General features: G+C 49.4%; 1 long non-coding RNA gene across 1 annotated transcript; it reads right to left on the bottom strand.

Annotated features, from left to right (window-relative positions):
* Positions 1-1,271: 1,271 nt before the first annotated feature.
* On the bottom strand, positions 1,272-14,725 carry LOC138989243 (uncharacterized). Its single transcript, XR_011465487.1, has 4 exons — positions 14,583-14,725; positions 10,896-11,036; positions 1,714-1,850; positions 1,272-1,568 (listed from the first exon to the last, which is right to left on the bottom strand). It is a non-coding gene; the product is annotated as an uncharacterized lncRNA (long non-coding RNA).
* Positions 14,726-16,570: the final 1,845 nt, after the last annotated feature.

Genomic DNA, 16,570 nt, shown 5'->3' with positions numbered 1-16,570 from the left:
TTCATGCCAACGCGGCATGTACTTTGGGGAAATGAAAGTTGGCCTCCAAGAATCAAAAAATAGGAAATGAATCTAGCTGGCTGCGTGGGTTCTTCACCCCTTCACAGCCTGGGTGCTGCCCCCGGGCACCGTCTAGACCCTCCCGTGCGGCTGCGAGACCAGTCGTCCTGTGTCTGGCACGTGTTTTCCGTGAGGCAGACCGGTGTCTGGGAACCACAGCCAGGAAACACACGAACGAGGGTCTGATTTCCCTCCTGGCCCCCAGCAGTGAACGGTTTCAGCTGAAAGGAAGAACGGCACTTTCTTTCTCATGACATTTTGAGGGTGAAAATGTCTCCTGGAGGCACTTCCTCACAAGGAGGATCTCCAGTCCTGAAATGCTGACCCACGTGAATCCCGTTTAAAGCTCTCGCTGCCCCCAAAGTTCCTGTACTGACATCTTCTATTTCCCCCTTTCTCACAGCTCTAGTCTTCTCCATGGAAAAGAAAGCTACTTCTCTTAATAATTAATTACGGGAGCTATTTAAGGCATTTGGAGTTCTAATCAGAAACCTCAGCCTTATCACTTTTTACCAAAGTGAGCTCCATTATTAGTTGATTTCCACTGGTCTGAAACTTAAAGAAAACCTGATGAAATATTCCTCTGAGCCTGAATTTAAGCTCCGTAACAATTTTTGACTCTGCAAAAAAAAAAAAGTCCCTTAATAATTATATAGGGAGTTGCTAATAGTTCACACCCTCACATTCCTGAAATTCCTATGCAAATTACATAAACGGAGCCCAAGTGCAGTTGCAGAATTGAATATGCAGGCTTTATTATCACGCTAGTCTCCCCTGGACTCAGAGAAGACTCTGGTTCATTCTTGCTTCAGAGATTCTGACTATGGCCATGTTTCCAATCCCAGGATGGAGAGTGTATGGTTAGCTGTTTTGTGTCCAACCCCCCGCCCTCCAAACCTCCACTTCCTCCAGCTCCCCAAACCCTTGAAATCTTCTGGAAGAAAAGTACAGGCTGAAATCCATTCTTGAAGATGCTTAAAAAGGGTCAAGAGTTCTGGTTCATGAGATGTTTCTTAGATGTCTAACCTTTGTTTTGCAACATATTTGGGTATAGGATTGTGTCTAATTTTCACTCAGAGGGTGTTACAGAGAAGGAAAGCAAAGAGGTGAACTGAAATTTGTTTATTTTAATTAGAAAAAGATTCTTCATTTTCCAAGGCTTTGCCACAGCAGTGAATTTAATAGTATATAATTAACTCTAATGCGCTTATGATTTGATTTGCAAAAATTCTTTCAAGGTAGATATTTTGGGGGAAAAGGGAAGTACAGGATTCCAGCCCGACCCTGGGCTTTGATTCTGATGATCCACATGGTGGGAGGGATGAGGGGTACTGGTGAAGGCTGGCTGACACAAAGACTGGACCATGCCCTGTGTGGAATTCCTTAGGTGGGCTGAGGGGTGGCCCCCCAGCAGGGGAGCCTGCAGGCACAGTGGCCCCCCAGCTTTGCCGAGTCTTCTCTGGGCTGCAGAGTTCAGAAGCAGGTTCATACATGAACATGAGGATAGCCTAGGAGAAGAGACAGGGCACTGGTGAATCAGCTTCTGTCTCACCTGAACATCTTAGCAGGTCTCAGTAGGCAGAGAGCTGGGAAGGACGGCTGAGGAGGTCATCTCAGAGGAGAGCAAAAAGGGAGGCACCATCGAAGGCTCACCACGGACCAAGGCCTCTTCTGCAACGTGGAAGCAGATGTTGTGAGCCCACCTGGGCTGGACGGCCGGACAACTGGTTGACTTCTAAAGGGGATCCGACAAGAGGCCAACTGGATGCAAGGCCGGGTGGAGGGCTTGCCTGGATGAAAGACACACCTGGGTTTGTTGGGAAAGAAAACTGGTCAATCTCTGTGACCTGCTTTCTCCAAATTTGCAAAATGTAGACACTTATGTCCTCCCTTCCTGGTCGCTGTGAGGATGTGACATTGCATGTGAGTGCCTCTTTGTGACCCCATGGACTGTAGCGCACCAGGCTTTTCTGTCCACAGGATTCTCCAGGCAAGAATACTGCAGTGGGTTGCCATTTCCTCCTCCAGGGGATTTTCCTGACCCGGAGATCAAATGCACATTGGCAGGCAGGTTCTATACCACTGAACCACCTGGAAGTCCACTCAGCACACGGGTCTGTCATTAAGGTGTGGTGGGTCCTGAAGAAGCTCCTCAATCAAAGTTATCGTCCCCACTGACCTACATCGATGAATGAAACTCCAGCCACCACTTGGTAGAGAGGTTGTGTCCTTTGAAGGCTCCTGTTTAAACACAAACCATACTCCAGGTGCTGGAGAGAAGGCACTGGGAAAGAAACCCACTCCCAGCTGGAAACACCTTTGTTTGAACTGAGATTATCAGGTTAACCAGTCGGTTAATGAGCAGGGCTCTGACAGTTGGAAAAATGGCAGATGGATTTGGAGGGGTGGAATGAGAATGGCATTAGGGGATGAGGGAAGAATCCTGACGCCAGAGGGCTTACCGGCTGGCCGATGGCTTAGGGTATAGGGGGCCCAGAAGGGAGCTGGAATTGGAAGACGGTGGCTGGGGGAGGGCCCAGTGGGGGAGGGGCTTAAGGAGTAAATTACCAAGATTTCAATGTTGTGAGACTCAGGATGCATTTATTTTTAAGTAGTAAATAGTTGCTTTCAACTGATACACTCAGTTCAGTTCAGTTCAGTCACTCAGTCTTGTCCGACTCTTTGTGATCCCATGGACTGCAGCACGCTAGGCCTCCCTGTCCATTACCAACTCCCAGAGTTTACTCAAACTCATGTCCATTGAGTTGGTGATGCCATCCAACCATCCCATCCCCTGTCGTCCCCTTTTCCTCCTGCCTTCAATCTTTCTCAGCATCAGAGTCTTTTCAAATGAATCAACTCTTTGCATGAGGTGGCCAAAGTATTGGAGTTTCAGCTTCAGCATCAGTCCTTCCAATGAACACCCAGGACTGATTTCCTTTAGGATGGACTGGTTGGATCTCCTTGTAGTCCAAGGGACTCTCAAGAGTCTTCTCCAACACCACAGTTCAAAAGTATCAATTCTTTGGCACTCAGCTTTCTTTATAGTCCAGCTGTCTCATCCATACATGACTATTGGAAAAACCATAGCCTTGACTAGACGGACCTTTGTTGGCAAAGTAATGTCTCTGCTTTTTAATATGCTATATTGTTTGGTCATAACTTTTCTTCCAAGGAGCAAGATATGCTCAGTATACTGTTACTCAAACTCTGATGTTTCTCCAGGTGAAGAACCTTTAAATTTAAAGTGATGGGTCCACGTGTTAACCTGGAAAAAGTCCAACGTATATACTATCTGTGTCAAAGGACTCTGGAAACTTGTGGAAAAACAGCTTGGTAACTATTGCTGGGGTCGTGTGAAGGGAGGGCACTTACTTTTAATCTCTAGGGTATCATGGGAAAGGGTTTCTTCCTAACCCCTCAGCAGTGCCCTGAGACCCCTAAATACACCGTGCAGTGACGGGGGCCCTCAGGCTCAGAGCACGTGCTGTGTCCACGTCATGGGGACCACTCCTTATCCGACCTTTGAGCGTGTTCTTTCTGTACACAAGGGCTGTGCTGTGATGCCAAATTATCCTCTGAGGGGACACCCAATGAGTCTTCCCAATCAGAGGATCCATTTTTTTGTTGTTGTTGTAAAGGAAACTTCTTCCTGTGTCTCCTACTACTTCCTAAATGAGGGCTAACAAAAAAGCTGCCAGGTGACTTGAAACTGTCTTTCTCAAACCTCGGCCTTGTGACTTCGGGGGCGGATATTGCTCTGTTGAATGGGGTGGAGGGTTTCTGGGTCCACAGCATGCCTGGTACTAGCAGGACCCTCACCAGCTGTGAGAGCCACAAATGCCTCCATCGGTCTCTCTGGGGTGGAGGGAAACTGCTCCTGGTTGACAACCCCTGACCTACAAAGGAGAGGTTATCACCTCACGTGACAAGGGGTCCATCCGGAGAGAGCACAGAGGCTCACGGAAGCCCCCAGGGCCCCCGGCTCCTCTTGAGCCTCACCCACCATTTCCACCCACGGCTTTTATCCCTACCGCAGCAGGACGGCCATGTTACCCTGGGCTCAGGAAGGAAAGAGGTGACCGGTGAAGAGCTGCCCTGGTCCTTCCGACAGCCCTCCCCAAGGAACTGTACTTGCACTTCCTTTGCTGGGTGTCACAGCCACTTCCAGATCAAGGGACTTGTGGAGAGAGAAGTAATTCTCACTGGCCATGTTGCCACTTCAGTCAGAAGCAAGGGTTCTGTCACTAAGCGTGAGGGGTTGAGTTGAGTACCCCGAGGCCCCCTTTGCTAAGTTAAGCCCTGAGCACTAAGGCCTCACTTGACCAAAGAGTCAACTCATCCTTTTCTTTTTTTCATGTAAAACTGATTGAAAACAGACCCATCGCAGGTGTGTTGGTGTTCAGCTGCCAAGTTGTGCTGATTCTTTGCGACCCCATGGACTACAGCACACCAGGCCTCCCTGTCCTTCACTATCTCCAAGTTTGAAAAAGAAAGTGAAAGTCGCTCAGTCGTGTCCAACTCTTTGCGACCCCATGGACTATACAGTCCATGGAATTCTCCAGACCAGAATACTGAAGTATGTAGCCTTTCCTGTCTCTAAGGGATCTTCACAACCCAGGGATCGAACCCAGGTCTCCCGCATTGCAAGACCACATTGGATTCTTTACCAGTTGAGCTATCGGGGAAGCCATCTCCAAGTTTGCCCGAGTTCAAATTCATTGAATTGATGATGCCATCTAACCATCTAACCATCTCACCCTCTTCTCCTTTTGCCTTCGATCTTTCCCAGCATGAGGTCCTTGGGTGGTCCTTAATCTGATGTGGCCAGGGTCCTTATAAAAAAGAACATTTGGAAACAAAAGTCAAGTGAATATGGAGGCAGAGATCACAGTGACAATGCTATGAGCCCAGGTCACAAAGACAGCTGGCAAGCCACCTGGACCTTGGTCAGGGGTCTGGACCAGATGCTCCGACTCATTCACAGGACTAGGTCCATCAGGTAGCTCAGCTGGTAAAGAATCCTCATGCAATGTGGGAGACCTGGGTTCGATCTGGGGGTTTGGAAGATCCCCTGGACAAGGGAAAAGTTACCCACTCTAGTATTCTGGCCTGGAGAATTCTATGGATGGTATAGTCCGTGGGGTCGCAAAGAGTCTGACACACTGAGCAGCTTTCACTTTTCAGTTTCAGGCCCACCAGGATAATCTGGGGAAATCTTCCCATCTCAAGACCCTTACCTTTATTATATTAGCAAAATCCTTTCTGCCACATGTGGTCACAATGTCATAGGTTCTGAGAATCAGGGCATGGACGTCCTTGAGGGGATGTTGTTCTGTCTACCAATTTCCTGAAAAATATCCTTTCTTAATAAATAAATTCAGAAATATTGGGTTTAAGTAAAAGTTAAATAGGTTCCTTTATTATACAAATTTTTGGATTTTTTAAAATGTACTAATGTACATTATAGAACCCCAAAGAGAAATTTAATATGTAGTATTTCCTGATCTTATTTGACCAAATATTCTACTCATCCTTCCCCACCCCCAACATTTCAGAATAAAGTGGGAAAAAAGTCTCAGGAAACACGCTTTAGTCAAGCAGGGAAGAAGGCCCTGCAAGAGAAGGTTCGGGTGTCACCACAATAGATGGTAGGGGCTCCTGCCCTGAGCTCTGTGTCCGCAGCCACCACTTGCTGCTGAGTGAGTGACAGAGCCCTGGGAGGAGGAACGCCTCATTTAGGATCTGAAATTTCATCTTGGGAAATAGCCTAGTAGGACCCGCCTGACCTCGCCTCCACCCTCTGCAGCAGTGGAGAGGCCAGCCTTCGCTCACCCTTCACTCAGCAGGGGATATGGGCAGCCTTCTGCTGGGGACCCCTGCTGTCCCCCCTCCCCTGCCCACACTCGCCAGCTCTGCCTGCAGGCCAGCCCTCTGGGCTCGGATCATCAACAGCTGTCTCCCCAGAATATCCCTCCAAGCCACCCTCAACTAGATACATTTCCGGAAGGTCGCCCAAAGGCGGGCTCTAGGCAGGAAGGCACAGCCCACTGTGAGTCACCAGGTGAGGCTGCCAGAGAAAGAGCCTCAGGTCTCGGGTTTGGGGGGGTGGGGCGGGCGGGCTTCTCTGCACACGTGCTATGTGCACGCTAAGTCAGTTCGGTCGTGTCCGACCCTGTGTGACCCCATGGACTGCAGCCCGCCAGGCTCCTCTGTCCATGGGGTTCTCCAGGCAAGAATACTGGAGTGGGTTGCCATGCCCTCCTCCAGGGGATCTCCCCACCCAGGGTTTGAACCCTTGTCTCTTACACCTCCTGCACTGGCAGGTGGGTTCTTTACCACAAGTGCCACCTGGGGAGCCCTTCCTCTCCATGGATGGGTTAACTGATGGGATTTATGCCAGCTAAGGGCTGGGAGGTGGCTCTGCAGTGCTTATTAGTTAGAATGTGACTGGACCGCTCCACGGTGCTCCCTCTGGGTATGGCCCACTCCTGCCCTGAGCCCCTGAGATTTTAAAGCCAGGAAACGCATTTTCCAAAGCTGTCTGTGTCCCCCTCCTCCCCTGCGCCCTTCCCTCGACGGGCTTTGCGGGCAGAAGCCCGGGACAAGGCGGCCCTTCAGCTGGAGCTGCTCCACCGTCAAGGGCTCAGCAGGCCTGTTTAGAGCTCCAGCTGGGGACTCTGATTCCGAGGTTGCGTTCAAGGACCACATTAACGAGTACTCGGAGGAAAGCTCTCGTAAAGCTTTTGAGCTCATAACCGCTTGGTCATGTTACGAGCTTCCAGTGTGCTAAGGTTCAGAAAATAAAAATATTCCAAGAGGCGGTATGCCAGGCCTTTGCCCACCAGAACTTCTCCTGGGCGCTGATCCCACGCCTGTTCCCACGTCGAGGGGCAGGGAGAACGATGCTGGGGACCGTTTCCTCCTTGAGCTCCCTGGGCTGTGTCCCTGAGAACCGTGTAGACGATGACAGCCCCCTGGGTCTCTCCGAGGTCAAAGGGCACCATTGTGGGCACTGGGGCGGGGCGGGGGTGGGGGTGGGGGGTGGTGGGGGTCTTCCCTGTCCCCAGAGACTGTGGAGTGAAACCGCTCCAGGGGATTTGCGTTCTTTTTGCCCTTCCACCTCGAGCTTTCCATCCGTCAGCTGCATGACGTCAGCTCTTATTTTTAGGAAGCTTTGGATGTGACATGTTCAACATGCTGCTGAGACCCGGGCGTTGGCCACGGCGTGGCCGAGGGGCGCTGACTCTCAGGGAGCCCTGGGCGGGGTCGCCAGCCTCCAGGAGGACGGGGAGGGGGCGCGGGGTGGGGGTGACCCTGACTCAAGGCCTCCCCACCCCCCTCCCTCCTCCCGCCTGCAGAGGCCTGTCCTCTCTGGTCCTCCTGGAGGCCAGGCTTTGGCCATGGAGGCGCCCGGCATGCTGGGGGCCACGTATGCAGTGTTAGGTCCCAAGAAAGGCACAGCAAGGACGTCTGAGCTGCCTCGAGCTCCAGACTCACGGCTGCTGAGAGTCGCCACCAGCCCGTCTCTCATGTTCCCAGACCTGCAACCCCAGAGGATGAGTCCTCCAGTCTGAAGTGCAGAACAGAGCCAGGAGGGCCGCTCAGAGCCTGGGGACATCCTCGTCCCAGCATCAGTGTGGCCTCCGTGTCAGCAAACCTGAAATGGTTTCGAGACCCCCTAACATCCGTCCCCCCTATTCCCACATACGCACAATCTTGCTTCATGGATGCAGAAAGCTCCATCACCAGTGTGTCAGTTTTTGGTGTAAGACCTAACTCTGATCCTATCCCATCACGCACTGATCCTGCCTCCTGCTTCATGCTGGGGTCCGGTCTGAAGAGGGCAGGGGAGCGGGGAGGGGACCCAGGGAAAGGAGGACTTCCGGTGAGGGTGGGGATGGGAACCCAGAGCAGCGTGTTGTGGGAGGGGCCAAAGGCAGACTCTGCTTGTTACAGTTCAGAGGTCTCCCCAGAAGTCAGATGGAAGCCCTAACCAACAGTGCTGTGAGGGCCGCTTTATCAGAATAGGATCTTCGGAGGTGTCATCGAGTCGAGTCCATTAGGGTGGCACTAAACTGGTCCAGGTCTTCCCAGGTGGCGTGAATGGTGAAGAATCCACCTGCTGATGCAGGAGATGCAAGAGACGAGGAGGGTTCGAACCCCGGGTCAGGAAGATATCTCTGAATAATAATGAGAATAATCGCATCCTCAGGAACAGAATTACGGCACTAAACTATAGACTATTATGGCTCTTGATGACAATTACTAAATTCTCTTCAAAAATAATAAATTTGTACTTAGAAAATTCTGTATATTCCTAGTTGATAGTAGTTTTACCAGCATCTCCATTATTATAATCATACTTGATGTTTGCATTACTTGCTACTTGTATTCATTATTTGGCTGTGTCAGGCCTTAGTTACTGCATGTAGGATCTCTCATTGCAATGCCTGGACTCTAGTTGTGGCATTTGGGCTTAGTTTGCTCCGTGAAATACGGGATCTCAGTTTCCTGACCAGCGTTCTTCCCTTTCATCGGAAGGCAGATTCTTAACCACTGGACTACCAGGGAAGTCCCACTTCCTACTTCTTTACTAGTGAGTTTAGTGTGTAAAAGTGTTTTTTTTTAATTTTTTTAGTATCTAGCATTCATGGAGCTCACCGATTAACTTTTATTTCCATTTCTGTAAACTGTGAACTCTTCTGACCATTTTCTAAGGATCCTTCTATCCCTTGGGCACCAAGGAGATCCAACCAGTCCATCCTAAAGGAAATCAGTCCTGAATATTCACTAGAAGGACTGATGCTGAAGCTGAAACTCCAATACTTTGGCCACTTGATGTGAAGAACTGACTCATTGGAAAAGACCCTGATCCTGAAGAAGACTGAAGGCAGGAAGAGAAGGGGACAACAGAGGATGAGATGGTTGGATGGCATCACGGACTCAATGGACATGCATTTGAGCAAACTCTGGGAGATAGTGGAGGACAGGGAAGCCTGGCATGCTGCAGTCCATGGGGTCACAAAGAGTTGGACACATCTGAGCGACTGAACTGAACTGAGCTATATGACTGAAGATTTAAGGGCCCTTTATGTATTTTTCCTTTTGAATCTCTGTCATTTGTCACCAAAATAATTACTGTGACCACATTATTATTATTTGCTGTTTGTTACCGTCATTTGTTGTTACTATGTGCTGAGTGACTTCATTATCACAACCTTTTAAGGAAGTATTACCCCCATTTTATAGTTGGGAAAATAAGTGTCTCTGACACTTACATAGTTTAGGCAACCTCACGGAGCGAGGAAATGCCAGCCCTGACCCCAGGCAATCGCTACAGCCCTACAATCCTCATGATATTCTTGGTACAACTTCTACCTATCTTAGTGTCTTCCAGTTATTTGAGTTTTAAAACACCACCACAGTTTTTAATTCCATATAATCAAGTATGTCCATATTGTCTTAAATGTTTTGTTTGCCTGTAATCATAATTGCACTGAGTACACATGTTGACTTTACTTGATACGAGGATTTAGTGAGCCCCAGTGACAAGTGCCCATCCTTATTTTATAGAGGGATTTTGACATCCCACCTGTCACTTGAAGCAGATCTTTTTGTTACATAGAATGTTTTGATGTAGAGGCATTTTTTCCATAACTCACATCTATCCATCTTCATTTTAAATTTGCAGGTAATAATATCATTTTCCAGATGAGAGAAGAAAAAAGAAGCCTTAGATAGTTGTACCAGCTTCCCCTGTGGCTCAGTGGTAAAGAATCCACCTGCCAATGCAGGAGACACAGGGGATGTGGGTTCGATCCCCAGGTCAGGAAGATCCCCTGGAGGAGGGCATGGCAACCCACCCCAGTCTTCTTGCCTGGAGAATCCCATGGACAGAGGAGCCTGGTGGGCTGCGGTCCATGGGGTCGCAAAGAGTCAGACACCACTTAGCCACTAAACAAGAGCATCAAACAGTTGTGCTTTGGCCCAAGAGCACAAGTGAGAGAAATCTGAAGACTCAGGGGTGATTCTCGCTCTGTGTCTTGCTGAGGCCATTGCCAAAGCCAGCTGTGAGAAGCCAGGCCCTGAGCGCAGGGCCGGTGCACTGGGATGACCCTGCGGGGTAGGGTGGGGAGGGAGGCAGGAGCGGGGTTCAGGATGGGGGACACGTGCAACCGTGGCTGATTCATGTCAATATATGGCAGAACCACTACAATATTGTAAAATAATTAGCCTCCAATTAAAAAAAAAAAAGAGCCCCGCCCTCGAGCCCCTGCTCCAGGCCAAGCCTCAGTCACTGCTGTTTAGAGGGCGAGTTCAGGGTCCTCTCGGCAAGGTCTGACACAAACCCCGAGACTCTGGAGCAGGCTGTCTGGGCCCTGGGGCGCTGGCTCCCCTGCGGCCCCGTGAACCGCCCTGGGTGCTGCCCGATGCTGGCGGCCGGCCCAGCTCTGCTCCACAGCCCCGGAGCCGGTGGGCCCTGCCAGCCCCAAGGTCTGAGAACCATGGCTCCTCGGCCCGTCTCCGAGGTGACAGAGGGATTCCTGAGCCCCTGGTGCCGTCGCTCAGGGATACAGACCCTCCGGCGTCCACATCTCCTGTCACCGCAGCTGAGGCCGCTGGGAGAGGTTCTATCAGTGGAGGCGCTGCTCAGAGAACTGGGTCCTGTTCACACAAGGGTCCTAAAGCCGGACCCTGAGCTCCTGATGGGTGGTTGATCCTCCCCCCGTATGGAGGACCCTGACACTTCCCGCACAGCCTCTGCCATGTGCGGTCAAGCTTTGATGTCCTGCCTGCACTGCTGGGACCATGAGCTGGGGCTGGCCTTTTACCTCCGCTGTTGCCTCTGCTGACTTATAGGCCTCCCGCGCCTGTCTGTCCAGGCCGGTCGTCTCTCGTCGGTGCTGACCTCCAGGCAGCTCAGCTCTGTCGCCACCGCACCCAGCAGGTCCTGCACGCTCAGCCAGCCCCTGCTGCCGACAGAGCACAGAGCCAAGTTCACTTTGTCCTGGTCCGTAGTTTATTCTGCAGTTAACATACCTGTGGCTGCTGCTGCTAAGTCGCTTCAGTCGTGTCCAACTCTGTGCGATCCCATAGATGGAAGCCAACCAGGCTTCCCTGTCCCTGGGATTCTCCAGGCAAGAACACTGGAGTGGCTTGCCATTTCCTTCTCCAATGCATGAAAGTGAAAAGTGAAAGTGAAGTCGCTCAGCCGTGTCCGCCTCTTAGCGACCCCATGGACTGCAGCCTACCAGGAGCCGCCCATGGGATTTTCCAGGCAAGAGTACTGGAGTGGGGTGCCATTGTCTTCTCCGAACATACCCGTACCTCCCATATATGATCATGGTGATGTGGATCAGTTTTTAGGAATGGGTGAAAACAGGCTGTGTTCACTTCCCAAGGCACTGTTATGAAGTACCATAACCTGGGGGGTCTGAAAACAACAGAAATCTGTTCTCCCATCATTCTAGTCATCAGGAGCCTGTAATCAAGTGTGGGCAAGGACCCTGCTCTGTCCAGAGCCAATGGACATTTATTGACATCCTTCTGCCAACGAATAAAGATGCAAATTTGATATTTTGGAAGAGAATTCAGTAATCGTTGACAAGAGCCATGATATTCTACAGTTTGGTGTCGTAATTCTGTTCCTGAGAATGAGATTATTCAAGTTAAGAGAAAGCTAGATTTATAATATTGGAGACGACTCTTGAGAGTCCCTTGGACTGCAAGGAGATCCAAGCAGTCCATCCTAAAGGAGATCAGTCCTGGGTGTTCATTGGAAGGACTAATGTTGAAGCTGAAACTCCAATACTTAGGCTACCTGATGCGAAGAGCTGACTCATTGGAAAAGACCCTGATGCTGGGAAAGATTGAGAGAAGGAGGAGAAGGGGGCGACAGAGGATGAGATGGTTGGATGACAACATCAACTCAATGGACATGAGTTTGGGTGGACTCTGGGTGTTGGTGATGGACAGGGAAGTTTGGTGTGCTGCGGTTCATGGGGTCACAAAGAGCCGGACACTACTGAATGACTGAACTGATGCAGGTAAGATTATAAGAATTTAAAAAATCCAAAAATTCAGCCACAGAGTTACTTTGTCATAGACTAATAACTCTGTAACATACTATGTGGTAATTAAAAATGACTGTATTATGGTCCAGAAGCAATAGTTAGAACTGGACATGGAGTGACAGATTGGTTCAAAATTGGGAAAAGAGTACATCAAGACTGTATATTGTCACCCCGCTTATTTAACTTATATGCAGAGTACATCATGCAAAATGCCAGGCTGGACGAAGCACAAGCTGGAATCAAGATTGCCAGGAAAAATATCAATAACCTCAGATACGCAGATGACACCACCGTTATGGCATAAAATGAAGAACTAAAGAACCATTTGGTGAAGGTGAAAGAGGAGAATGAAATGTTGACTTAAAACTCAACATTCGAAAAACAAGGATCATGGCATCTGGTCCCATCACTTCATGGCAAATGATGGGGGAAATATGGAAACAGTAACAGACTTTATTTTCTTGGACTCCAAAATCACTGAGGTCAGTGACTGCAGCCATGAAATTAAAAGACACTTGAACTTGGAAGAAAGGCTATGATCAACCTAGATAGCATATTTAAAAGCAGAGACATTACCTTACTGACAAAGGTCCATATAATCAAAGCTATAGTTTTTCCAGTAGTGATGTACTGGATGTGAGAGCTGGACCATAAAGAAGGCGAAATGCTGAAGAACTGATGCTTTTGAACTGTGATGTTGAAGAAGACTCTTGGGAGTCCCTTGGACAGCAAAGAGATCAAACCAGTTAAGCCTAAAGGAAATCAACCCTGAATATTAATTGGAAGGACTGATGCTGAAGCTGAAACTCCAATACTCTGGCCACCTGATGTGAAGAGATGACTCATTGGAAAAGACCCTGAGAGCAAGAGGAGAAGGGTGCAACAGAGGATGAGATGGTTGGATGGCCTTATCAACTCAATGGACATGGGTTTGAGCAGACTCCAGGGGATAGTGAAGGACAGGGAAGCCTGGCATGCTGTGGTCCATGGGGTTGCAAAGAGTTGGACACGACTGAGTAACTGAACAACAACAAAAATTAGAGAATTTGCAAAATAAGGTGCATGTGAAATAATGTTCAGTTCAGTTCAGTTCAGTTCAGTCACTCAGTCATGTCCGACTCTTTGCGACCCCATGAATCACAGCACGCCAGGCCTCCCTGTCCATCACCAACTCCCGGAGTTCACTCAGACTCACGTCCATCGAGTCAGTGATGCCATCCAGCCATCTCATCCTCTGTCGTCCCCTTTTCCTCCTGCCCCCAATCCCTCCCAGCATCAGAGTCTTTTCCAATGAGTCACCTCTTCGCATGAGGTGGCCAAAGTACTGGAGTTTCAGCTTTAGCATCATTCCTTCCAAAGAAATCCCAGGGCTGATCTCCTTCAGAATGGACTGGTTGGATCTCCTTGCAGTCCAAGGGAATCTCAAGAGTCTTCTCCAACACCACAGTTCAGAAGCATCAATTCTTCGGCGCTCAGCCTTCTTCACAGTCCAACTCTCACATCCATACATGACCACAGGAAAAACCATAGCCTTGACTAGACGGACCTTTGTTGGCAAAGTAATGTCTCTGCTTTTGAATATGCTATCTAGGTTAGTCATAACTTTCCTTCCAAGGAGTAAGCATCTTTTAATTTCATGGCTGCAGTCAAAAGTAGGAGACAATATATTGAGGTAATTGCAAATATTTAGAAAATAGCATATAAATATACATGGATGCAGATGAAAGGAAGCTATAAGAAATGCAATTCATTTTAAATTGATAAAGATGTTTGGATATAATTTTCTGTATATTGTTTTATTAGTAAATGCATTGAAATATATATAACTATCCTCATTTTTCCACATTACATGTTATGAATCAATAACTCCTCATGATTCATTTTGTATTGACCAATAATCAGGATATAAAAACCCAATTCAGGGATTCAGTTAAGAGAAGCTGTGTCCTTTTGGGGCATTTCCTGACTCAGTCGAGAAATATTGACTGAGCATGTGTACATGTCTCTCTAAAGAAAACTTTACTCCTCAAGAGTGACACTTGGTTCCCTGACACTCTCTTTCCTATAAGACCTCCAAATTTTTATTTATTTATTTATCATTATTATCTTATTTTGGCTGCCTTGGGTCTTTGTTGTGACATTTGGGCTTTATTTAGTTGCAAGCACAAGGGTTTAATTGCCCCTAGGGATGTGGGATCTTAGTTAAAAAACCAGAGATTGAACCCACATTACCTGCCCTGGAAGGCGGGTTCTTAACCATTGAACAAAACCACTGGGGAAGTCCCAGAACGCCGACCCTTCAATCAGCTAAATCATTCTCTATTACGCTTACTCCTCAAAACAGCTTCAATAATCACTAGGAAAGTCACTTGGGAAAAGCAGCAAATAACTACAAGAATATTATACATGCCGGAACTAGCCAAATAGAAATGTTCGGTCATTCACCTGTTCTGTGGTCTTGGAGGAACCCTCTGAGTTTTACAAATGACAAAAACACGCTGTCAAAGCTTCGGCTCAGGCCCTGTGTTTGCATGCGAAGAGCAGCTATTTCAGGCTCTGAGCTCTCATTACACAGGCTGGAAGCTTTGTTCTCAGAACTCACGCTGTCATCAAAAGGACTCAACACAAATACAGCAGTAGGTCTGCAGTGGCTGAGCTGTAACCACAGCTGCAAACCCCTCGTCATGTGAGAACTCCAGGCTTTTTCTGGGTCTGGAACGCCTGCGGGCCACGCCTTCCGCCCGCCTGTCCTGCCCCTGGAATCCCGTCTGTTTTCACCATCCTCTTTCTGTCCCTCATGGTCAGACCACCCCCCTCCCGGTGGGCTTGGGGCAGCGGTTTACACACTTACTCTGGTGATCTTCGTGTGGCCAGGGCCTGTGTGTCCGCTCCTAACTGAACTGTGTCCATCTCACGGTGGGTGAGTGTCTGGCCCACAGGCCCTTAGGGAACCTTAACGTGAGGTCTATGGGGAGACTTGCGGAGTCTAGGAGGTCCCCGAAATCATGGGCAGTGGGAGTGCACATCGGAGGGCGGACAGGTGAAGGCCTCGAAATGGATCCCTTGCTTCTGTCCCTTGAAGGCCCCCGTGGTTCCAGCCAGTCCTAGAGGCCCCTCGCCCCTCAAAGGCGGTGGGTTAGTAGTCTCCAGCAGGTAATCTCTCAGCCTGAGGGGCGCACTGGGAAGCTGGCCAGGCCTCCCTGGAAAAGGGCTTCCTCACTAGTGAGGAGGTGAGAGGGGGCCGTCCCAGGATCCACACGTGCCTGCAGCGGACCCCGCCCTCTGGGGACCCCAGGCAGCTTATGTGATGGAGGCAGTTCAGGGAGTTGGGGGCACCTGGGGCCTGCAGCTGTGACTGAGCACGGCTTTCACTGGCCCTGAAGAGTTGACTCTGCACTTGCGACGTGAGACAATATGCGTTCTCTTTCTTTTTTTAAAAAATTGATTTATTTTAGTTGGAGGCTAATTACTTTACAATATTGTAGTGGTTTTTGCCATACATTGACATGAATCAGCCATGGGTGCACATGTGTCCCCCATCCTGAACCCCCCTCCCACCTCCCTCCCCATCCCATCACTCTGAGTTGTCCCAGAGCACCAGCTTTGAGTGCCCTGCTTCATGCATCGAACTTAGACTGGTGATCTGTTTCACATATGGTAATATACATGTTTCAATGCTCTTCTCTCAAATCATCCCACCTTCGCCTTCTCCCACAGAGTCCAAAAGTCTGATTCTTAAAAGTGCAAGAGTTAGTCATTCAGTCGTGTCCAACTCTTTGCGACCCCATGGACTGTAGCCCGCCGGGCTCCTCTGTCCATGGAAATCCCCAGGCAAGGATACTGGAGTGGTTTTCCCTTCTCTTCTCCAGGGGATCTTCCCCACCCAGGGATCAAACCCGGGTCTCCTGCATTGCAGGCAGACTCTGCACCATCTGAGCCACCAGGGAAGCCTGACTACTTCTTGAGGCGCTTTTAATTGAATTTTTTATAGCAGATACCCCTGCCAGGATGCAGCAGTTCTCATCAGATGAAGATAAGAATTTCTCCCTTCCTCTCCCGAGGTTCAGGGTCTCTGTAGAAGGTTCTCACAGATGTTGACTGATTCATTGATGGACAGACTCAAATGCCTCTGAGTAGCCCAGGTGCCATGGAAATTCACCGGGGCCGGTTTGGAGGAGGCTGTACTGATGGCCTGTTTGCAGTTCCCAGGGACAAGCCCGCCACTCATACTGCCCGGTGGTGGGAGAGAGAATGTGGAAGGCCCACGGGTCGGGGTGTAGCCCTGAGGGGTGCCAGAGGGAGGACCCAGCGGGCTGCTGGCCGGACACCATTGGGTGCCCCTTGCCGAGATCATGTGGAGCAAACTGGGTTGAACTTGGGCTCCCCTGGCTGAACTGCGGTGTTGAGAAGGATTCTGAAGCTGTGTCCAAATT

This window comes from Bos mutus, chromosome 9, assembly GCF_027580195.1.
Source record: "Bos mutus isolate GX-2022 chromosome 9, NWIPB_WYAK_1.1, whole genome shotgun sequence".
NCBI lineage: Eukaryota > Metazoa > Chordata > Mammalia > Artiodactyla > Bovidae > Bos > Bos mutus.
Note: the sequence above shows the minus strand (reverse complement) of the source record. Positions and strands in the feature narration are given on the sequence as shown.